Below are 25309 nucleotides of genomic sequence, written 5' to 3'. Positions count from 1 at the left end.
ATAAGGAATTACAGTAGTCAAGCCGAGAAGTAACAAATGCATGGACTAGTTTTTCTGCATCACTCTGAGACAGGATGTTCCTGATTTTCACAATATTTCTCAGGTGGAAAAAGGAAGTCCTACAGATTTGTTTTATGTGCGAGTTAAAGGACATGTCCTGGTCAAAGATAACACCGAGGTTCCTCACAGTAGTACTGGAGGCCAATGTAATGCCATCCAGAGTAACTATATGCTTTGAAAGCAATTCTCTAAGATGTTTGGGGCCAAATACAATGACTTCAGTCTTGTCTGAATTTAGTAGTAGGAAATTATAGGTCATCCAGGTCTTTATGTCCTTAAGACAATCTTGCAGTCTAGCCAGCTGATTAGTTTCATTTGGCTTCATAGATAAATACAATTGAGTGTCCTCAGCGTAGCAATGGAAATTAATACAGTGCTTCCTAATAATGTTGCCTAAGGGAAGCATGTCCCCAAGGACAGGTGTCTGTCTCTCTCTCTCTCTCCTCCTGTTCCTCATGACAGGTGTCTGTCTTTGTCTCTCTCTGTCTCCTCCTGTCCCAAATGACAGGTTTCTCTCTGCTCCTGTAGCCCTGGAAAGGTGTCTGTTTCTCTCTCTCTGCTCCTGTCCACCATTACAGGTGTCTCTCTCTTCCTGTCGCCCTGGACAGGTGTCTGTCTCTCTCTCCCTGTCTCTCCTCCTGTCCCCCATGACACGTGTCTGTCTCTCCCTCTCATCCTGTCCCCCATGACAGATGTCTGTCTCTCTCTCTCCTCCTGTCCCACAGGACAGGTGTCTTATTATTTTATTAGTAATAAAATTCAATAACTTCCCTCTTATGTACTGCAAAATGATTACACTGTCTAACTCAGTTGGCTCCTGTTGATCATACTAAAACTCTTGGTTTGATATAAAAACATTTTTTCATAATTTTAATGAATTTTATTATTTTATTATTATTTTATTAGTAATACAATTCAATAACTTCACTCTTATGTACTGTAGTGTCATCAAATTCACTGGAGCCATCAGTTGACTCCTGCTGGTCGTACTACAACTCTTGGTTTGATATTAAATAAAAAAATCTGAATTTTAAGGAATTTTTTTCTTATTTTCTTATTATTTTATTAGTAATAAAATTCAATAACTTTTATATATATATATATATATATGTATCAATAAAACTTGTAACATTTGTTTTAGCTGTAAACTGTCTGAAAATGACAAAAAAGATGAAACTTGGTGCACAAATTTCTCCTAATGAGACAAAACTTTGACAAACTGACTTCAAATTATCTGAAATTACCCATAATTAGTCCAAAAAGATTAAGAATTTGTGCAGAAGTGGATTAAAAAGTGAATTCAAATTGAGGTAACTCTGTTCTTCTATTTGCTTGATTGGACTCAACAATAAGTAACACAATTTCACCAATTTTACTCAAGATTTGGCAAAAGTTCAACTAAAATAACTGAAAACTGTTCAAAATGAATCCAAATGACTTGATTTGCTCAAAAAAGTGGAATCTTTGTGCAAAATGATCCAAAAACTTTTTCTAATTGACTAAATTGTATAAAATTACCCAAACATTTGCCCAAAAAAATTCAAAATGTATGCAGTAAGTTGATGTGATCTTCTTGTTAAGCACATTTAACTTCTAGAATTAGGGTTAGGGTTTTAGGAATCTAACGTTCCTAAAACTGATTTAATGGTTAAAGATAGATGCATACAAATGTTTTCTAATATACATTTTGCCCCAGTTTGCACACTGTATGCAAGTATTTTTGCTCTATATTAATTCTACATTACAGGTTGTTTATATATATTTTTTTAAAAACATTTTTACATACGTTGTTTTACATACAATGTCTTTGACATGTTTTAGTTCTTCATTGAACAGTTTTTTTGTCTGATCTTGTTGCTGAATCAGTTTCAGACATGTTTAACTTCTAGAATTGAAAAGAAAAGAGTCTAAAGAACCTTTCCTTAAACTGATTTAATGGTTAAAGATAGATGGATATAATAATTTTTTTGTCTAATTTATGCCAGTTTGCTCACTCTGTATTAGTTCTAGATTACAGGTTTTCTACATTTCTGCACACAGAATCTTCTCTCTAATGTCTTTAACACATTTTAGTTCTTCTGTGAACAGTTTTTATGCCTGATCTTCTTGTTAGATCAGTTTTAGACACGTTTAACTTCTAGAATTTAAAAAAAAGAGTCTAACCCTCACAAACTGTCCTGAAACTTGTAAAATGAATAAACAGAGTGATGGACTGTAGTTTGTTTTATTTTCTGTTCAGCTGAATCTCAGTTGAATCCTGATTTCTGTGCATCATAAAGAGAAACAGTTTATGATAAACGTGCATTTCCATTTTTTTCAGTTTTTTGTCTGAATGTTCTTTCTGATGATATAAAATGTGTTTATTGTGTTAAATGTGTGTTTTAGTTTCAGTGTTCTGGAGATTGAGATCTATTCTCTAACATTTAGCGTCAGACGTTCCTGCAGAAACCCTCAGAGCCCAGAGGGATTCTTACCGATGCTCAGGAGATGGACGAGGAGAGGAAACGTTGTCCATCCTCCAGACGGATCTGAAGACCCAACCGGCCTCTGGGGCGGCGTTTGGTGAAGTTATCTCTGGAGGCTACTGGAGGATAAATGTGGAGATCTGCAGATAGAAGCCAAGAAGATGAACGGAGCTGGAGAGGAAGAAGATCTACAGTGGTGTTCAAAATAATAGCAGTCCCACATCACTTTATCAGGAGCGTCAGTGTTGATTTAACTTATTTCTGTAAGTTATACCTTGAAAAAAGAAACGGGGTGCTGGGGGGAGGAGGGGAGCAGGGCCATGCAGAGACCTTTGGAGGGGCAGGTGCTCAAAGTTAAAAGGGGGCACATGGAGCAAGAATTTGAAACATCATACAGAAACATACCTCATAATACAAGGTGCAGCAGTGGCTAAGTCTCAGGACTGCTGATCAGAAGGTCATTGGTTCAAACTCTGACCTGTGATGTAGTGTATGTGAGAAAAATTATTATTTTGAAGCTGAATTTACATCACCATTAGACACTGGACTGTTTAACTGTGGCTACTCTTCCTGGAGTCCTTGCTTTTAAATTTCATACCTTTTCCAGACATAAACTGTAGAGCCACGGATTTGCTCCATGGTGCTGATTCATAATCTGCCCTTTATTATTCATAGTGCTAATAATACGTTTTAAAAAACAATTAAATGATATAGAAATCATGTATTTAAATGTATTTGTACTTTTATTCAGTTTGACTATCCACTTTGCGCAAGACAGCAAGGTTCTAAAAGTTTTATATTTTCTATTTATGCATATTACATTTAATTTGTCTATATATACAAATGTTATAAACAAGTACTGATATCTTTAAATGAGAGGTTGAGAGAAAAACAATTCAAATTCTTCTAATTATTATTGTTATTGTATTTGTACTGCAATAGTCCAAAATTATGTGAAAATGCATGTACGTAGTTTCAGTGAAATAACATAACCTCTGTCTCATTGCCTCTAGAAACAGGAAACACACTGCAACTCACTGACAGTAAAATAATACATCTCTCTGATGCACTTTGCCCACGACAACAGAAACATACAGAAACAAAAAGAAGCCTGGCAGACTTTATCCTCTCAGCAGCTGTGTGGTTAACTAGCGGCTAGAACTGATGACAGGTGTGTGTGCAGAGTCAGACACACACACACAGGATGCTCACTTCATCAGTCATCTTGCAAAAATACACCGTACATAAACGAATCCCGCTGCAGAACCTCCTCTCCATCAGGACCATCAGTTGTTGATGTCCTCCCTCGGGTCTCCGGTTTCTAGACTAGCGGCGCTAGCGCAGAGCTACAGGGAACATCTGGACCCCTCAGAGCAGTGAGGGACGTCTACGTAGATCACGTGACCGACCGACGGTAGATCTGAATTATTTTTAGTTTTGTTTTATTTATTATTTTGGTCCTCAGAGACTTTTACACACACACACACACACACACACACACACACACACACACACACACACACACACACACACACACACACAGACACACACACACACACTTACAAATAAAAACAAAATTAAATAGAATTTAAAAAAGCAACTTTGACAACAGGGCACTTTGGGCATCAAGGAGCAAAGGGGCAGGTGCTTCGGCCCCCTCCGCCTCCCCCCACCCCCCTCCGCCTCCACCTCCCCTGCTGAAGAAATACCATAATCTTGGGATTAATCAAAAATAAAACCCTAACTCTATGATATACAAGAACTGTCGACCTCACCTGTTGTCTAAACTGGACAAACCACAGTATTTCAACCCCAACTTAATTATTGACAAAACAATATAGAAAACAGCGGCGGACTACTTCCAGCTGCGGAGGGACACCCTTTTCCAGCTAGCTGCAATCTGACGCAGTGACGCAGCAGAGTGCAACTGACCAGGGCAGAGGGATACGTCATTCTGCTGGGAGAAGAGACACAGTGAGGAGGTAAGTTATCTTCTGAAAGTGCTTTTGAGTTTTTGTTATTAAAATTTAATAACAATGGCAGTTTCTTCTGTGATAAAATGGAATAAAATCAGCACATTGACAGAGCTTTGCGAATATGACTACATTTCCGTGTTTTTCTCTATGCTAATCCATCGTGTTAATCAAAGTTTGAAATGGCGCATTAGTAAATTACACCACTGTTGTCCATGGCGGACATTTTAGTTGAGGGGCGTTCATTTAGGTTAGAAATGCTTCCGACGTGACAGGAGCAATAAAAAAAACTTTGGAATTCAACATTTGCCTGCAAGCAACTTCTGGCTAACGTTACCCTTTTGTTAGCTAGCTAGTTTGCACACAGTTAAAGTTGTGGCGGTATGCCCGCGAAACTGAGCTCCCCTCCCCCCCCCCTCCCCCCCGGATCAAAGGGGCCGCTACTTGTCCATCTGCGGTAAGTTTTAACTTGTGAAATAACACGTTAATGAAGTCTAAAGACTTGGACGCTTATATTTACTGCATATAGTCAACTTATTTGTCGATGGTCCGAGTGTTTGAGGGGAGGCATTTGTGTTTGTACGGCGTATAGTAATGAAACGAGCTGAAATACTGTGAATTTCTTGCATTCACGCTGTTTATCTACCATCGCTCTCTCTCTGTATTCATCCTCTTGCTCGCTCTATCACAACAGAGCTCCTCTACCGCAGCTGCTCTGGGGATGAAGATCTCTGTCAGGGTGCAGCACACTGAAAAAAATGATTTTTTGGCTTTGTAATTATTACTTCAATTATCTATAAAAATTCTACTAAAAAATATCAATTCAGTGTTTTTACTTTAAAATAGAAGTTTTTCACGTAGTGCATTACTTGGTAATTGTTTGTAATCATGTGTATTCATTTTTGTATGTAAATTGAATCCTTCAATCCAAGTAATATTCACTTTACCAGCTCATTGCCTTTATTAGTTGATATTTTCGAGTAAAATGTAATTGAGTAACATCAGTGAATCTGGCAACCTTCTCTGCTTTCGGAGCATGACGTCAGAGCCCCGCCCCACATTTGAACGGTTTTTCCAGAACGTTCATCCACATCGTTACCAGGCTTTGCAGATGGAAGAAGGTGAATACGGGACAATGAAGGTAAGTTTCAAAACAAACTTTTTACGTTCCTGTTGGCTCACCTACCTAAAAAGTCAGTTTCTCGGCAGTGAGAGCAGCGGTAGCGGTGCAAGTAAAGAGTGTATTTTCCTGCTAGCTAGCTAACTAACCTTTCCGACACGCAGTATGTCCTTTTCCTCCAGAAATGTCCCATTACATTAGGCCATGTTTTATCAGAGCGAGGTGTTGTAAACATGTTGCTGGCTGGAACAAGTGAATGCCATTGTTATATGATACTCGGTGTACAGAAAAAAAAAAATAACAAATTGCCCAGACATGATAGATACATAGACGCTGCAGGTGCTGGCGGTAAAGGAGCGTAGCAGCCATATTGGGTGTGTCTCTCCACTGCACCGTCAGTTAACAGTACAACTCAGTTGTTTTTTGGTGTAATTTTCAGTACTTATTTTGTTAGGTTTTTATACAAGCCCCTGTTTCATAAATATGTCAGCCGTTTTTAAAAAACAAAACCGTGTGAATATCGGGTAAAAATTTGGGGAATTATTATGATATTTGTAGTTGGGCTCCACTTTTACATTGTATGCATGTTTGAGTCAGAAACCTAATGAGGCATATTTTCTGATTTCTGCTGTCTCTACTATAAATTTGGAGATCTGTTTTTTCTTATTCTTGTTATAATTATTATGATCTACTTTCAATAACTTTAACTTTGTAAACTGTTGTGTAACAATAATGTCACATCACATACACCAGCAGTTATACCTGTCTAACCAGCAAGTTATGTTATGTACTTGTTAGGGAATGTAACTTTCTGTTGTTTGATGAATTTTCAACACAGCACTATGTAAAGTGAGACACTTCTTTTTGTTATTATATTTATGTTTTCCTTTTAGACTTGAACAGGAAGTCACAACAGTCTTCAGGAGCGTGAGGAGAATCAGCCTTTGCATGCACAAATAGAAACGACTTTGGACTAAAAAAACCAAGACAACTGGCCCTACAGGTAATATAAAAAAAAACATTTACACATAATTTGTAATATATGATATGTAAATTTAAAAAAATGAAATATCAATGGGCATCCTTTAGTTATTACAAATTAAGTGGAAGGCATTTTGATAACATAAATTAACACCATGTGATATTGACAATTGTGAGATGTTTAATGAACTATGAATCCTGAATATCTATTGTAAGTTATTCTTAATTGTGGCTTATTTGATTTCACAGGACGTCAGCCAAGAAGCAGTGAAAGAGGACTGTAGCGATCAGCTGATGAAGATTGCCGTCATCCATCCGAATGTGGCAGAGGAAAACCAAGATCCTGTGTATGTCTCGGTCATCATTGAGGGGACAGAAGTTCTGGAGGACTGCGGAAGTGTGACAAATGCTTGCCTCTTGCTCATGGGTGTCATTTATGCTGTCAACTTAAGGTATCCATTGAAAGTGAAATATATGTTTGAAGTTTTTCAGAAGCTGTTTCTTGAGCGTGACAACCTTAAAATGTCACCAAAGGTCCAGTCTCTCCGCAAGAAGCTTATGTGTGTGAGTGTTCCAGTGTTTGAGTTTTTGTCTAGCACAAACAGTTTGATAACATTTTGTGTCTGTGATTTCAAGTTTCATGAAAGTTTTTGTCCCATAAGTAGTTTTAAAAATTTGTTAGTAGGAAGTTGTATGGCCATGTGTTTGTGGTTATAATGTTTTATATATATATATATATATATATATATATATATATATATATATATATATATATATATATATATATATATATATTCTAAATATATCTAGTGTTTAAGATGTGAAATAAAAGTGTCTTTCAAGAATCCCTTAAGCTGCAATTTTTTGGGGGGCGGAAATATTGAATTATTTAATACAATAGTAAAAATATTTAATTTATTCAATATTATGATTAATATTTAGTAATGCATTCATAATAAATATTAATTAATAAATACATAGATTATAACAAAGAAAAAATGAGTACAAGACACAGAGAAACAGCAGCAAAATTTACTTAAGTTTGGTAAGTACATGCAATGGTAATCCGAGTGAAAGTTACAATGTAAATGTGAGTATTGCCCGTATAATTTACTTGCCTATTTTTCATTACAGATAATTGGTTGTACTAAGTAAACATTACTTAGAAATAGCCCAAGTAAAGATTACAAGCATTTTCTGTGTGGAAAAAGTGTCCTAACTTAGTAAATGTCACTCCAAATTTTTTTCAGTGCACTGTCTGAACTGTGTGGCTTGTCTAGTTTATCTTTCTCTACTTTTACTACTTACCCTACAGTCTACTGTTAATCTGGTTATTAAATTGATTATTACATAAAAGGTCAGAAAAATCTGGTTTGATGTAATTCTTATTCCTAATGACAGCTTCATTAAGCTCATATTGACACCCTCAAATTTGTCCCAAATAGATTATTTTCACTGTCACATTAAACAAAACAATGGAGCAAATTTTTTTTCAATTTGGGAGCTTGTAAAAGGCAAATTTGGGGAAATTAATTTATTTTTATTGATTGAAATCCTGGAATTTATTTTCTATACAACTTACAATATCAAATATTTGTTAGATCCAATCCCTGTGTCTTTTTTTAATTGTTGTACTAGATTTTTTGGTTCTTTGTAGAAATACTTGATAACGTAAATGCAGTTTCATGTAGAAGGACCCAGAATATCTCTTTCTCTCACTCTTACTCACTCATGCGATATAAGATGATGCAGATAGGTTAAAAATTGATTCACATTATCTTTTTCAAAACATGCAGCTCATTTTGTTTTTTTTTCTCTTGCAGTTGTATAAAGCAGCCATTTCTTCAAGCAGGAGGTTGACCCTTCAAAGTGTTATGCAGTACCTGGATAAAGAGGTATGTATAGTGAATTTGTCAATGTGAACTTCCATAAGAACTGTAGTATTGCATGAGCTCGCTTTTGTCTAACTTTGTGTAGGACACAAATCAGAACAGGAGGACAGCTGCCCTTCTTGGTTTTCCACGTTTCTTCTCGGAGGATAAGAAACGTGGAAGACCAATGTCAGGATGTGTGATGTAAGAAAATTAACATGTTTATATTAATCATTGACTAGATTTACTGGTATTCATTTAAACAAAAGTAGACATTTCTTTTTTCCACAACATTGCAGTTGTACGTTTAGTACACCATTCAAAACTAACTGGCAATTCAAACATTGTCTGATTGTATGAACATTTAAAACTGGTAGGCAGTTTTAAAAAGAGACTGTGTGATATGATGATGATATAGACTGCTGAACTGACAAGTTAATCCCAATAAATGCATAGCCGAGTATGGGGTGTATTTTAATGCAACTCCGGTTCAACCCCGGAGTTGGGACATTCCCTTTCCGGTTAAATTTAATTTGTAAATTTGTTTTTGGATTTGTAAAAGTGTTTTGTCGCTTGTAAATTTGTCTTGGAGGTTGTAAAAGTGTTTTGCATCTTGTGAAATTGTTTTTCTAAAATGTAAATTTGTTACAGAACTTGTAATTTTGTTTTATGATATGTAAAAATGTTTTCCTAAATGTAAATTTGTCTCAAGCTTTGTAAAAGTGTTTTGCATTATGTAAATTTGGTTTGCACCTCTCGGCCACCGTAGGACAGCCCTGGCGTGTACATCTTTCCAATATAAACGGCTTGGAGATTATTTGTTAGAACACTTGCAGTTGGGTCTGTGCATAGTATCTGGAGCCACTTTAAGAAACTATTTCCAAAACCAAATTTAGGTAGTATGTTAAATAGATAAGGCCACTCTGTTCTATCAGAGGCTTGTCGGGCGTCCAGTGATAATACTGCAGTATCCTTGGCATTGGCTTTTTCATGGATTATATTGAGCACTCTCCTGATGTTGTGGAACCCTTGTCGTTTTTGCACAAAGCCATTCTGATCACTATGAATTAGACTTGGAATTTATGTATCTAGTCTTTTTGCAAGAACGTTGCAGAGGATTTTAGTGTCTGAATTAAGCAGACTTATCGGTCTATACAAAGCACAGTCTGTATCAGGTTTGCCTGGTTTTAAAATCAAAGTATAACATGGGGAAGGATGCCATTCTCATAAGATTCATTGTACATTTTTAATAGTGGGACAAGTAACTTCAAATGTTTTATAAAATTAAATTGGTAGGCCATCAGGTCCAGGTGTTTTACCACTACTAATATTTTGGATGGCCTGTGACAATTCTTCAGTTGTTAAACGATTATCTAGCTCTTCTTTTGCATCGTCTGAGATTTGGGGAAATTGAAGCTGGTTAAGAAAGGAGTTCCTTTCCTCTATGTTTTCAGGACATTCTGATTTGTAAAGGTGATGATAATATTCTCTAAAACTATCATTAATTTGCTGGACGAAATTGGTGTATTAGGTGTATTAGGTGTGTGCATGAAGGCTGTGGCGGCAGGTGATGGCACTCTGTAATCAGCAGACCGGGAGACGAACGCAGGGCCAGGAGACGGGCACAGGACCGGGAGATAGACCCGGTCCTGCGTCCGTCTCCAGGTTCTGCTCTTGTCCCCAGGTTCTGCTCCCGTCTCCATTTTCTGCTCCCGTCTCCATTTTCTGCTCCCGTCTCCATTTTCTGCTCCCGTCTCCAGGTTCTGCACCCGTTGTGCTCCTGCCTCCAGGTTGTGCTCTTGTGTCCAGGTTCTGCTCCCGTCTCCAGGTTCTACTCCCAGGTTGCTCCCGACTCGAAGGTTCTGTTCCCTTCTCCAGCTTCTGCTCCCGTCTCCATTTTCTCTCCACCTGTCCCCCAGGACAGGTGTCTGTCTCGCTCTCTCTCATCATGTCCCCCATGACAGATGTCTGTCTCTCTCTCTCTCTCTCTCCTCATGTCCCCCAGGACAAGACTCTCTCTCTCCTCCTGTCCCCCATGACAGGTGTCTGTCTCTCTCTCTCTTTCCTCCTGTGTGTTCCAGCCCCAGCCCGAGTGTTCCAGCCCCAGCCCGAGTGTTCCAGCCCCAGCCCGAGTGTTCCAGCCCCAGCCCGAGTGTTCCAGCCCCAGCCCGAGTGTTCCAGCCCCCGCCCGAGTGTTCCAGCCCCCGCCCGAGTGTTCCAGCCCCAGCCCGAGTGTTCCAGCCCCAGCCCGAGTGTTCATTTGTTTGCATCTATTGCACTACAGCTAATGTATAACAGCTCAATTTTTAGTGATGTATTTGAGCTAATGTATTATACCTATCGTGGGGCGGCTGTGGCTCAGGTGGTAGAGCGGGTCTTCCAATGATCGAAAGGTCGGCGTTTCGATTCCCTCTCTGTCCTAGTCATGTGCTGTTGTGTCCTTGGGCAAGACACTTTACCCACCTGGCCTCCAGTGCTGCTACTCACACTGGAGTATGAATGCGTGTGAATGCTGGTGGTGGTCGGAGGTGCCGTAGGTGCAGATTGTCAGCCACGCTTCTGTCAGTCTGCCCCAGGGCAGCTGTGGCTACAAATGTAGTTTACCACCGCTGAGTGAGAATGTGTGAGTGAATGAATAATGGATTTATTGTGAAGCGCTTTGAGTGCCTTGAAAAGCGCTATATAAATCTTATCCATGATCATTATTATTATTGTACCACAGCTATTGTATAACAGCTAATGTATTAAAGTAACATATGAGAGCTAATGCCTATCATTTATTGGACTACAGCTATTAGATGTAATGTGTTACAGCTAATGACTGCCCAGGTGTTTCAGCCCGAGTGTTCCCCAGGACAGGTGTCTCTCTCTCTCATCCTGTCCCCCATGACAGGTGTCTCTCTCTTTCCTCCTGTCCCCCAGGACAGGTGTCTCTCTCTCTTGCTCTCCTCCTGTCCCCCAGGACAGGTGTCTGTCTATCTCTCTCCTCCTGTCCCCCAGGACAGATGTCTATCTCTCTCTCTCATTCTCTCTCACTCTCCTCTTGTCCCCCAGGACAGGTGTCTCTCTCTCCTCTGGATCTGCTTGACAGGTGTCTCTCTCTCTCCTCATGTCCCCCAGGACAGGTGTCTGTCTCTCTCTCTCTCTCTCTCATCCTGTCCCCCATGACAGGTGTCTCTCTCTCTCCTCATGTTCCCCAGGACAGGTGTCTGTCTTGCTCTCTCTCATCCTGTCCCCCATGACAGGTGTCTGTCTCTCTCTCTCATCCTGTCCCCCATGACAGATGTCTGTCTCTCTCCTCTTGACCCTCAGGACAGGTGTCTCCTTCTCTCTCTCTCTCATCCTGTCCCCCATGACAGGTGTCTGTCTCTCTCTCTCTTTCCTCCTGTGTGTTCCAGCCCCAGCCCGAGTGTTCCAGCCCCAGCCCGAGTGTTCCAGCCCCAGCCCGAGTCTTCCAGCCCCCGCCCGAGTGTTCCAGCCCCCGCCCGAGTGTTCCAGCCCCAGCCCGAGTGTTCATTTGTTTGCATCTATTGCACTACAGCTAATGTATAACAGCTCAATTTTTAGTGATGTATTTGAGCTAATGTATTATACCTATCGTGGGGCGGCTGTGGCTCAGGTGGTAGAGCGGGTCTTCCAATGATCGAAAGGTCGGCGTTTCGATTCCCTCTCTGTCCTAGTCATGTGCTGTTGTGTCCTTGGGCAAGACACTTTACCCACCTGGCCTCCAGTGCTGCTACTCACACTGGAGTATGAATGCGTGTGAATGCTGGTGGTGGTCGGAGGGGCTGTAGGTGCAGATTGTCAGCCACGCTTCCTTCAGTCTGCCCCAGGGCAGCTGTGGCTACAAATGTAGTTTACCACCGCTGAGTGAGAATGTGTGAGTGAATGAATAATGGATTCATTGTGAAGCGCTTTGAGTGCCTTGAAAAGCGCTATATAAATCTTATCCATGATCATTATTATGATTGTACCACAGCTATTGTATAACAGCTAATGTATTAAAGTAACGTATGAGAGCTAATGCCTATCATTTATTGGACTACAGCTATTAGATGTAATGTGTTACAGCTAATGACTGCCCAGGTGTTTCAGCCCGACTGTTCCCCAGGACAGGTGTCTCTCTCTCTCATCCTGTCCCCCATGACAGGTCTCTCTCTCTTTCCTCCTGTCCCCCAGGACAGGTGTCTTTCTCTCTTGCTCTCCTCCTGTCCCCCAGGACAGGTGTCTGTCTCTCTTGCTCTCCTCCTGTCCCCCAGGACAGGTGTCTGTCTCTCTTGCTCTCCTCCTGTCCCCCAGGACAGGTGTCTGTCTATCTCTCTCCTCCTGTCCCCCAGGACAGATGTCTGTCTCTCTCACTCTCCTCTTGTCCCCCAGGAAAGATGTCTCTCTCTCCTCTGGATCTGCTTGACAGGTGTCTCTCTCTCTCCTCATGTCCCCCATGACAGGTGTCTGTCTCTCTCTCTCCACCTTTGCCCCATGGCAGGTGTCTGTCTCTCTCTCTCTCTCCTCCTGTCCCCCAGGACAGGTGTCTGTCTATCTCTCTCCTCTTGTCCCCCAGGACAGGTGTCTCTCTCTCCTCTGGATCTGCTTGACAGGTGTCTCTCTCTCTCCTCATGTCCCCCAGGACAGGTGTCTGTCTCTCTCTCTCCACCTGTGCCCCATGACAGGTGTCTGTCTCTCTCTCTCTCTCATCCTGTCCCCCATGACAGGTGTCTCTCTCTCTCCTCTTGACCCTCAGGACAGGTGTCTCCCTCTCTCTCTCTCTCATCCTGTCCCCCATGACAGGTGTCTGTCTCTCTCTCTCTTTCCTCCTGTGTGTTCCAGCCCCAGCCCGAGTCTTCCAGCCCCAGCCCGAGTTTTCCAGCCCCAGCCCGAGTGTTCCAGCCCCCGCCTGAGTCTTCCAGCCCCAGCCCGAGTGTTCCAGCCCCAGCCCGAGTGTTCCAGCCCCAGCCCGAGTGTTCATTTGTTTGCATCTATTGCACTACAGCTAATGTATAACAGCTCAATTTTAGTGATGTATTTGAGCTAATGTATTATACCTATCGTGGGGCGGCTGTGGCTCAGGTGGTAGAGCGGGTCTTCCAATGATCGAAAGGTCGGCGTTTCGATTCCCTCTCTGTCCTAGTCATGTGCTGTTGTGTCCTTGGGCAAGACACTTTACCCACCTGGCCTCCAGTGCTGCTACTCACACTGGGGTATGAATGCGTGTGAATGCTGGTGGTGGTCGGAGGTGCCGTAGGTGCAGATTGTCAGCGACGCTTCCGTCAGTCTGCCCCAGGGCAGCTGTGGCTACAAATGTAGTTTACCACCGCTGAGTGAGAATGTGTGAGTGAATGAATAATGGATTCATTGTGAAGCGCTTTGAGTGCCTTGAAAAGCGCTATATAAATCTTATCCATGATCATTATTATTATTGTACCACAGCTATTGTATAACAGCTAATGTATTAAAGTAACGTATGAGAGCTAATGCCTATCATTTATTGGACTACAGCTATTAGATGTAATGTGTTACAGCTAATGACTGCCCAGGTGTTTCAGCCCGAGTGTTCCCCAGGACAGGTGTCTCTCTCTCTCATCCTGTCCCCCATGACAGGTGTCTCTCTCTTTCCTCCTGTCCCCCAGGACAGGTGTCTGTCTCTCTTGCTCTCCTCCTGTCCCCCAGGACAGGTGTCTGTCTATCTCTCTCCTCCTGTCCCCCAGGACAGATGTCTGTCTCTCTCTCTCATTCTCTCTCACTCTCCTCTTGTCCCCCAGGACAGATGTCTCTCTCTCCTCTGGATCTGCTTGACAGGTTTCTCTCTCTCTCCTCATGTCCCCCAGGACAGGTGTCTGTCTTGCTCTCTCTCATCCTGTCCCCCATGACAGGTGTCTGTCTCTCTCCTCTTGACCCTCAGGACAGGTGTCTCTCTCATCCTGTCCCCCATGACTGGTGTCTGTCTTTCTCTCTCATCCTGTCCCCCATGACAGGTGTCTCTCTCTCTTGCTCTCCTCCTGTCCCCCAGGACAGGTGTCTGTCTCTCTTGCTCTCCTCCTGTCCCCCAGGACAGGTGTCTGTCTATCTCTCTCCTCCTGTCCCCCAGGACAGGTGTCTGTCTATCTCTCTTCTCTTGTCCCCCAGGACAGGTGTCTCTCTCTCCTCTGGATCTGCTTGACAGGTGTCTCTCTCTCTCCTCATGTCCCCCATGACAGGTGTCTTTCTCTCTCTCTCTCTCATCCTGTCCCCCATGACAGGTGTCTCTCTCTCTCCTCATGTCCCCCAGGACAGGTGTCTGTCTTGCTCTCTCTCATCCTGTCCCCCATGACAGGTGTCTGTCTCTCTCTCTCATCCTGTCCCCCATGACAGATGTCTGTCTCTCTCCTCTTGACCCTCAGGACAGGTGTCTCCCTCTCTCTCTCTCTCATCCTGTCCCCCATGACAGGTGTCTGTCTCTCTCTCTCTTTTCTCCTGTGTGTTCCAGCGCCAGCCCGAGTTTTCCAGCCCCAGCCCGAGTGTTCCAGCCCCAGCCCGAGTTTTCCAGCCCCAGCCCGAGTGTTCCAGCCCCCGCCCGAGTCTTCCAGCCCCAGCCCGAGTGTTCCAGCCCCCGCCCGAGTGTTCCAGCCCCAGCCCGAGTGTTCATTTGTTTGCATCTATTGCACTACAGCTAATGTATAACAGCTCAATTTTTAGTGATGTATTTGAGCTAATGTATTATACCTATCTTGGGGCGGCTGTGGCTCAGGTGGTAGAGCGGGTCTTCCAATGATTGAAAGGTCGGCGTTTCGATTCCCTCTCTGTCCTAGTCATGTGCTGTTGTGTCCTTCGGCAAGACACTTTACCCACCTGGCCTCCAGTGCTGCTACTCACACTGGAGTATGAATGCGTGTGAATGCAGGTGGTGGTCGGAGGTGCCGTAGGTGCAGATTGTCAGCCACGCTTCCGTCAGTCTGCCCCAGGGCAGCTGTGGCTACAAATGTAGTTTACCACCGCTGAGTGAAAATGTGTGAGTGAATGAATAATGGATTCATTGTGAAGCGCTTTGAGTGCCTTGAAAAGCGCTATATAAATCTTATCCATGATCATTATTATGATTGTACCACAGCTATTGTATAACAGCTAATGTATTAAAGTAACGTATGAGAGCTAATGCCTATCATTTATTGGACTACAGCTATTCGATGTAATGTGTTACAGCTAATGACTGCCCAGGTGTTTCAGCCCGACTATTCCCCAGGACAGGTGTCTCTCTCTCTCATCCTGTCCCCCATGACAGGTGTCTCTCTCTCTTGCTCTCCTCCTGTCCCCCAGGACAGGTGTCTGTCTCTCTTGCTCTCCTCCTGTCCCCCAGGACAGGTGTCTGTCTCTCTTGCTCTCCTCCTGTCCCCCAGGACAGGTGTCTGTCTATCTCTCTCCTCCTGTCCCCCAGGACAGATGTCTGTCTCTCTCACTCTCCTCTTGTCCCCCAGGAAAGATGTCTCTCTCTCCTCTGGATCTGCTTGACAGGTGTCTCTCTCTCTCCTCATGTCCCCCATGACAGGTGTCTGTCTCTCTCTCTCCACCTTTGCCCCATGACAGGTGTCTGTCTCTCTCTCTCTCTCCTCCTGTCCCCCAGGACAGGTGTCTGTCTATCTCTCTCCTCTTGTCCCCCAGGACAGATGTCTCTCTCTCCTCTGGATCTGCTTGACAGGTGTCTCTCTCTCTCCTCATGTCCCCCAGGACAGGTGTCTGTCTCTCTCTCTCCACCTGTGCCCCATGACAGGTGTCTGTCTCTCTCTCTCTCTCATCCTGTCCCCCATGACAGGTGTCTCTCTCTCTCCTCATGTCCCCCAGGACAGGTGTCTGTCTCTCTCTCTCATCCTGTCCCCCATGACAGATGTCTGTCTCTCTCCTCTTGACCCTCAGGACAGGTGTCTCCCTCTCTCTCTCTCTCATCCTGTCCCCCATGACAGGTGTCTGTCTCTCTCTCTCTTTCCTCCTGTGTGTTCCAGCCCCAGCCCGAGTCTTCCAGCCCCTGCCCGAGTCTTCCAGCCCCAGCCCGAGTGTTCCAGCCCCAGCCCGAGTGTTCCAGCCCCAGCCCGAGTGTTCCAGCCCCCACACGAGTGTTCCAGCCCCCGCCCGAGTGTTCATTTGTTTGCATCTATTGCACTACAGCTAATGTATAACAGCTCAATTTTTAGTGATGTATTTGAGCTAATGTATTATACCTTTCGTGGGGCGGCTGTGGCTCAGGTGGTAGAGCAGGTCTTCCAATGATCGAAAGGTCGGCGTTTCGATTCCCTCTCTGTCCTAGTCATGTGCTGTTGTGTCCTTCGGCAAGACACTTTACCCACCTGGCCTCCAGTGCTGCTACTCACACTGGAGTATGAATGCGTGTGAATGCTGGTGGTGGTCGGAGGTGCCGTAGGTGCAGATTGTCAGCCACGCTTCCGTCAGTCTGCCCCAGGGCAGCTGTGGCTACAAATGTAGTTTACCACCGCTGAGTGAGAATGTGTGAGTGAATGAATAATGGATTCATTGTGAAGCGCTTTGAGTGCCTTGAAAAGCGCTATATAAATCTTATCCATGATCATTATTATTATTGTACCACAGCTATTGTATAACAGCTAATGTATTAAAGTAACATATGAGAGCTAATGCCTATCATTTATTGGACTACAGCTATTAGATGTAATGTGTTACAGCTAATGACTGCCCAGGTGTTTCAGCCCGACTGTTCCCTAGGACAGGTGTCTCTCTCTCTCATCCTGTCCCCCATGACAGGTCTCTCTCTCTTTCCTCCTGTCCCCCAGGACAGGTGTCTCTCTCTCTTGCTCTCCTCCTGTCCCCCAGGACAGGTGTCTGTCTATCTCTCTCCTCCTGTCCCACAGGACAGGTGTCTGTCTATCTCTCTCCTCCTGTCCCCCAGGACAGATGTCTATCTCTCTCTCTCATTCTCTCTCACTCTCCTCTTGTCCCCCAGGACAGGTGTCTCTCTCTCCTCTGGATCTGCTTGACAGGTGTCTCTCTCTCTCCTCATGTCCCCCAGGACAGGTGTCTGTCTCTCTCTCTCTCTCTCTCTCATCCTGTCCCCCATGACAGGTGTCTCTCTCTCTCCTCATGTTCCCCAGGACAGGTGTCTGTCTTGCTCTCTCTCATCCTGTGCCCCATGACAGGTGTCTGTCTCTCTCTCTCATCCTGTCCCCCATGACAGATGTCTGTCTCTCTCCTCTTGACCCTCAGGACAGGTGTCTCCTTCTCTCTCTCTCTCATCCTGTCCCCCATGACAGGTGTCTGTCTCTCTCTCTCTTTCCTCCTGTGTGTTCCAGCCCCAGCCCGAGTGTTCCAGCCCCAGCCCGAGTGTTCCAGCCCCAGCCCGAGTGTTCCAGCCCCAGCCCGAGTGTTCCAGCCCCCGCCCGAGTGTTCCAGCCCCAGCCCGAGTGTTCATTTGTTTGCATCTATTGCACTACAGCTAATGTATAACAGCTCAATTTTTAGTGATGTATTTGAGCTAATGTATTATACCTATCGTGGGGCGGCTGTGGCTCAGGTGGTAGAGCGGGTCTTCCAATGATCGAAAGGTCGGCGTTTCGATTCCCTCTCTGTCCTAGTCATGTGCTGTTGTGTCCTTGGGCAAGACACTTTACCCACCTGGCCTCCAGTGTTGCTACTCACACTGGAGTATGAATGCGTGTGAATGCTGGTGGTGGTCGGAGGTGCCGTAGGCGCAGATTGTCAGCCACGCTTCCGTCAGTCTGCCCCAGGGCAGCTGTGGCTACAAATGTAGTTTACCACCGCTGAGTGAGAATGTGTGAGTGAATGAATAATGGATTCATTGTGAAGCGCTTTGAGTGCCTTGAAAAGCGCTATATAAATCTTATCCATGTTCATTATTATGATTGTACCACAACTATTGTATAACAGCTAATGTATTAAAGTAACGTATGAGAGCTAATGCCTATCATTTATTGGACTACAGCTATTAGATGTAATGTGTTACAGCTAATGACTGCCCAGGTGTTTCAGCCCGAGTGTTCCCCAGGACAGGTGTCTCTCTCTCTCATCCTGTCCCCCATGACAGGTGTCTCTCTCTTTCCTCCTGTCCCCCAGGACAGGTGTCTCTCTCTCTTGCTCTCCTCCTGTCCCCCAGGACAGGTGTCTGTCTATCTCTCTCCTCCTGTCCCCCAGGACAGGTGTCTGTCTATCTCTCTCCTCCTGTCCCCCAGGACAGATGTCTGTCTCTCTCTCTCATTCTCTCTCACTCTCCTCTTGTCCCCCAGGACAGGTGTCTCTCTCTCCTCTGGATCTGCTTGACAGGTGTCTCTCTCTCTCTCCTCATGTCCCCCAGGACAGGTGTCTGTCTCTCTCTCTCTCTCTCTCTCATCCTGTCCCCCATGACAGGTGTCTCTCTCTCTCCTCATGTTCCCCAGGACAGGTGTCTGTCTTGCTCTCTCTCATCCTGTCCCCCATGACAGGTGTCTGTCTCTCTCCTCTTGACCCTCAGGACAGGTGTCTCCTTCTCTCTCTCTCTCATCCTGTCCCCCATGACAGGTGTCTCTCTCTCTCTCTCTTTCCTCCTGTGTGTTCCAGCCCCAGCCCGAGTGTTCCAGCCCCAGCCCGAGTGTTCCAGCCCCAGCCCGAGTCTTCCAGCCCCAGCCCGAGTGTTCCAGCCCCAGCCCGAGTCTTCCAGCCCCAGCCCGAGTCTTCCAGCCCCAGCCCGAGTGTTCCAGCCCCAGCCCGAGTGTTCATTTGTTTGCATCTATTGCACTACAGCTAATGTATAACAGCTCAATTTTTAGTGATGTATTTGAGCTAATGTATTATACCTATCGTGGGGCGGCTGTGGCTCAGGTGGTAGAGCGGGTCTTCCAATGATCGAAAGGTCGGCGTTTCGATTCCCTCTCTGTCCTAGTCATGTGCTGTTGTGTCCTTGGGCAAGACACTTTACCCACCTGGCCTCCAGTGCTGCTACTCACACTGGGGTATGAATGCGTGTGAATGCTGGTGGTGGTCGGAGGGGCTGTAGGTGCAGATTGTCAGCCACGCTTCCTTCAGTCTGCCCCAGGGCAGCTGTGGCTACAAATGTAGTTTACCACCGCTGATTGAGAATGTGTGAGTGAATGAATAATGGATTCATTGTGAAGCGCTTTGAGTGCCTTGAAAAGCGCTATATAAATCTTATCCATGTTCATTATTATGATTGTACCACAACTATTGTATAACAGCTAATGTATTAAAGTAACGTATGAGAGCTAATGCCTATCATTTATTGGACTACAGCTATTAGATGTAATGTGTTACAGCTAATGACTGCCCAGGTGTTTCAGCCCGACTGTTCCCCAGGACAGGTGTCTCTCTCTCTCATCCTGTCCCCCATGACAGGTCTCTCTCTCTTTCCTCCTGTCCCCCAGGACAGGTGTCTTTCTCTCTTGCTCTCCTCCTGTCCCCCAGGACAGGTGTCTGTCTCTCTTGCTCTCCTCCTGTCCCCCAGGACAGGTGTCTGTCTCTCTTGCTCTCCTCCTGTCCCCCAGGACAGGTGTCTGTCTATCTCTCTCCTCCTGTCCCCCAGGACAGATGTCTGTCTCTCTCACTCTCCTCTTGTCCCCCAGGAAAGATGTCTCTCTCTCCTCTGGATCTGCTTGACAGGTGTCTCTCTCTCTCCTCATGTCCCCCATGACAGGTGTCTGTCTCTCTCTCTCCACCTTTGCCCCATGGCAGGTGTCTGTCTCTCTCTCTCTCTCCTCCTGTCCCCCAGGACAGGTGTCTGTCTATCTCTCTCTTCTTGTCCCCCAGGACAGATGTCTCTCTCTCCTCTGGATCTGCTTGACAGGTGTCTCTCTCTCTCCTCATGTCCCCCAGGACAGGTGTCTGTCTCTCTCTCTCCACCTGTGCCCCATGACAGGTGTCTGTCTCTCTCTCTCTCTCATCCTGTCCCCCATGACAGGTGTCTCTCTCTCTCCTCATGTCCCCCAGGACAGGTGTCTGTCTTGCTCTCTCTCATCCTGTCCCCCATGACAGGTGTCTGTCTCTCTCTCTCATCCTGTCCCCCATGACAGGTGTCTGTCTCTCTCCTCTTGACCCTCAGGACAGGTGTCTCCCTCTCTCTCTCTCTCCTCCTGTCCCCCATGACAGGTGTCTGTCTCTCTCTCTCTTTCCTCCTGTGTGTTCCAGCCCCAGCCCGAGTGTTCCAGCCCCAGCCCGAGTGTTCCAGCCCCAGCCCGAGTGTTCATTTGTTTGCATCTATTGCACTACAGCTAATGTATAACAGCTCAATTTTTAGTGATGTATTTGAGCTAATGTATTATACCTATCGTGGGGCAGCTGTGGCTCAGGTGGTAGAGCGGGTCTTCCAATGATCGAAAGGTCGGCGTTTCGATTCCCTCTCTGTCCTAGTCATGTGCTGTTGTGTCCTTGGGCAAGACACTTTACCCACCTGGCCTCCAGTGCTGCTACTCACACTGGGGTATGAATGCGTGTGAATGCTGGTGGTGGTCGGAGGTGCCGTAGGTGCAGATTGTCAGCCACGCTTCCGTCAGTCTGCCCCAGGGCAGCTGTGGCTACAAATGTAGTTTACCACCGCCGAGTGAGAATGTGTGAGTGAATGAATAATGGATTCATTGTGAAGCGCTTTGAGTGCCTTGAAAAGCGCTATATAAATCTTATCCATGTTCATTATTATGATTGTACCACAACTATTGTATAACAGCTAATGTATTAAAGTAACGTATGAGAGCTAATGCCTATCATTTATTGGACTACAGCTATTAGATGTAATGTGTTACAGCTAATGACTGCCCAGGTGTTTCAGCCCGACTGTTCCCCAGGACAGGTGTCTCTCTCTCTCATCCTGTCCCCCATGACAGGTGTCTCTCTCTCTTGCTCTCCTCCTGTCCCCCAGGACAGGTGTCTGTCTCTCTTGCTCTCCTCCTGTCCCCCATGACAGGTGTCTGTCTCTCTCTCTCTTTCCTCCTGTGTGTTCCAGCCCCAGCCCGAGTGTTCCAGCCCCAGCCCGAGTCTTCCAGCCCCAGCCCGAGTGTTCCAGCCCCAGCCCGAGTGTTCCAGCCCCCGCCCGAGTGTTCCAGCCCCAGCCCGAGTGTTCATTTGTTTGCATCTATTGCACTACAGCTAATGTATAACAGCTCAATTTTTAGTGATGTATTTGAGCTAATGTATTATACCTATCGTGGGGCGGCTGTGGCTCAGGTGGTAGAGCGGGTCTTCCAATGATCGAAATGACCTTCTAATGGATGAGATATGAATGATCACATGTTTAGGACGGCGGCGTTGCTAACTAGCTAACAGCTGACTCTGTTTATGTGTGTCCAGCTGTCCAATTCAGTGCATCGTTACATCAGTAACTTCCAGATTGTAGACAACCTGAGTGACAGAGGCTCCCTGATCATTCACCTGTTCAAAGTAACATCACTGTATTTATAATTATTATTCTATATCATATCATTCTATGTTATTCATATGCTTTTCTTTTTTTCCAAGAAGCAGGTTTCTCAATGCTCAGTAAATAAGTCTTTATGACCACAGTCAACAATCTGAGGCAGTTTTAGGCTATTACACAAAACCAGCTTATTGGTACCAAAGCCACGGTTCAGAACTCAGACTTGTTTAATCAGTGTTAGTGTAGTGCAGTGTAGGGCTGCAGCCAGAGTACTGACGATAGTTAGCAAGAGAGATCGTATTTCTCCTATGCTGGTTTCTCTTCATTGGCTTCCTGTGAAATGTAGAATAGAATTCAAAATCCTTCTTCTGACATATAAAGCTCTTAACAACCAATCTCCATCATATCTTAAAGACCTACCTGATAATGGTACTATCATGTCTTTATCCTAGCAGAACTCTTCGCTCTCAGACTGCAGGCTTACTTGGAGAAGTGACCTGTAACTTCTCTCTAAAAGTAGAATGGGAGGCAGAGCCTTCAGTTATCAGCTCCTCTCCTGTGGAACCAGCTCCCAGTTTGGGTTCTGGAGGTGGACACCCTCTCTATTTTTAAGACCAGGCTTAAAACCTTCCTTTTTGACAAATCTTATAGTTAGGACTGACTGGGGGACCCTGAGGGGGTCAGCTGGAGTCTTCCTCTTGGACGTCCCTTAGTTCTGCCCCTAGTTCTGCTGCTACAGGCCTAGGCTGCTGGAGGACCTCTCTGGATGCACTGAGCCCTTCTCTATCTACCATTAGATTTAATATATATATATATACCATTATTGCATTACACTCACTCTGTTTCTCCCTGTGTCCTTTCTCCGAGTGTCCCTGATCCCAGAGCTGGATGCTTCAGATCTGTGGTGGTTCTCCCACCAACTGGCCTAATCTCCATCTGTGGGATGCTGCTGCTGCTGACCTTCCTCCAGCCCACTGCTTCCAGCTGCCCATTTCCATCAATCTACTCTGCATCACCCTCACTATACTTGATTTGCTCATCTACATATTTTTGAATTTACCACCAGCTATATATGTAGTATATTTAATGCCAGAGCCATACACCATAGCAGTAAACTATAATCAGTTTCCAGCCCAGAGGGATATATGCGCAGGTTTTTTTAAATACCATGTAGAAGACTATATACAGGAAGATGGGGTATCAGTTCTTGCACATAGATATACAACAGTCCTTTATTACTCCCCAGGTTAGGGGAAATTTCCAGTTAGAGCAGCAAAAATCTTTCAGAGCAGCACTAACTACAGTTTACTACAGTAAAGATAATAATTATAATAACAATAATATATACAAGAATGAAAAATGAATAAATACAGTATTACTACACTATAAGTGACATCAGCATAAAGTGGCTTGTGGAATACATGTAATTGTAAAAGTGCAGAAAATGCCAACAGTGCAAGGAGTTGTGGAGATTTTCTCAGAACAGGTGAGTCCTGTGAATATGACCAAAATATGAGGTAAAACTACCAGAAACATGTACAAAATGACCAAAATATGATTGGTTGATAATGTATCAGTGTTGTTATTGATCGGTTGCAGGGACAGAGATTTGTGTCTGAGTCTCTGCTGTCATCTAATCGCTCTCATGTAAGATCATGTCACAGGAGGGGGCGCTACTGACCTCTTGTGGACACAGGCGGTAACGACACATTATTGTTAACTGTATAGCTGGCGACATTACAGGTGAGCAGCACTTCCTGTTCATCTTCAACGTAAAAGCATCTTTATTGTACATTTTATGTCAAACGTATTACTAAGCGATTTTGGTCAGAAGGATCTCTGGTGTAAACCAAGTCGTATTTAACGACAGCTAGCCTCTCCACTTGCTCCGATTACTTTTGTTGTAGTCTGAGTCACGTCCGAACTGGAAATGAATCCACAATGTAGCTAATGACAATCTATAGCTGCGTCTGTGATGGCAGCGTTAGCGAGCTAGCAGCTAATCAGAAGCTAGCGACAAGCTAACTCCAGCGCTACCAGCAGCGTCTCTTTAAAAGGTGCTGATCACGATATCAGGCTGAAACATTAGACCTGGGACAGGAAACGGAGCTAGAGCTCTGTGTCTTGGAGAGAATTGATTTTAGAACTACGTGTGTTAAGGTATTAGTCCGTGTCATAGCAAACCCTCGTTAGCACTTCCGCTAGCTCGGCTAACACTTCCGGTCACGAATGCATTTGTACATTAGCTATAACGTGTTTATTTTTGAACGTATAGTGACAACAAACACAATTTGAGGGAGTCGACAAGCTAGTGGTCCTTAAATACATTTTGGTTCATACTGCAGATTCTTCTGAGTCTCACAAAACCACATTTTAGCATAAGAGCATTACGATAGTTTTACGTTGAAACAGGAAGTGCTGCTCATCTGTAATGTCGCTAGCTTTGCCGCAAATAATAATAATAATAATAATAATAATAATAATAATAGTGTCGTTACCGCCTGTGTCCGCCAGAGAGCAGTAATGTGTACAGTAAAGATAATTTCATAAGACTTGAAGCCTAAATATGCTTAATTTTCTCTGATGGAAAGAAAACTAATGAATTCTTTCTGTTTTTAACGTTTCTGGCTGATAATTGAGTCCTTCTGGTGATAATTCTGGTCGTTATAAGTGTGTATGTGTGTGAAATGAGGGCTTTTTATCACTTCTTTAAAATTATTTCTATTTTATATTTCCCACTTTTCTGTGTTTCCTTTATAAATGGACAATATCCGACCTAAACGTGAGATTTATGTTTAAAATACTATGATTTTAGTTTCTGAGCTCAGATGTGAAAATGTGTTTTGTTTTTTACTTATTTAAAATAAAATTCTACTGTATTTTCCTTTTTTTGATATTTTTCAAATATATCAGTAAAAATGTATAAATTTATAAAGAATAATTGGAGATTGGAGGTTTTTGCATGAATGATTTATATGAAATGTTCTTATCAGTGTTTGGAGTATTTGTGAAATGTTTTAGTAAAATATTGGACTGAAACAGATTTTTATTTTCTATTTTCATTTTGATTCTGAACAGCACAGAATCTGAAAGAAAGTGAAATGTAAGAGTTTTTTTGTGTGTGTTTTTCTCTTTGTTAGGCCATAAAACAAGTTTACTCATGTTGTCGTGGTGTTTTGGGTGTTTTTCCACTGACAATAAAGAATCTAATCTAATGGAACATGTTCTCTCTGACTGGAGTTCAGGTTTCGTTGAGTCAGTTTACACTCAGAAAGTCCGATTTTGTCAAACCTTGTTCCCACAACAACAACAGGAAGCTGCAGAATTTATGCAACAAAAGCCGTTTTTAAAAAAAATCCTCTTCCAGTTTCTGTTGGTTTTAATAAAATGATCTTTTAGTATTTCTCTGTGTTTTCCAGCGTTTTGATTTATAAACCAGGAGCTGCTTCACTGAGGAGAGTCTTTTAGTTTTCAGGTAATATGATGGT

This window comes from Amphiprion ocellaris, chromosome 21 (assembly GCF_022539595.1).
Source record: "Amphiprion ocellaris isolate individual 3 ecotype Okinawa chromosome 21, ASM2253959v1, whole genome shotgun sequence".
Taxonomy (NCBI): Eukaryota; Metazoa; Chordata; class Actinopteri; family Pomacentridae; genus Amphiprion; species Amphiprion ocellaris.
Note: the sequence above shows the minus strand (reverse complement) of the source record.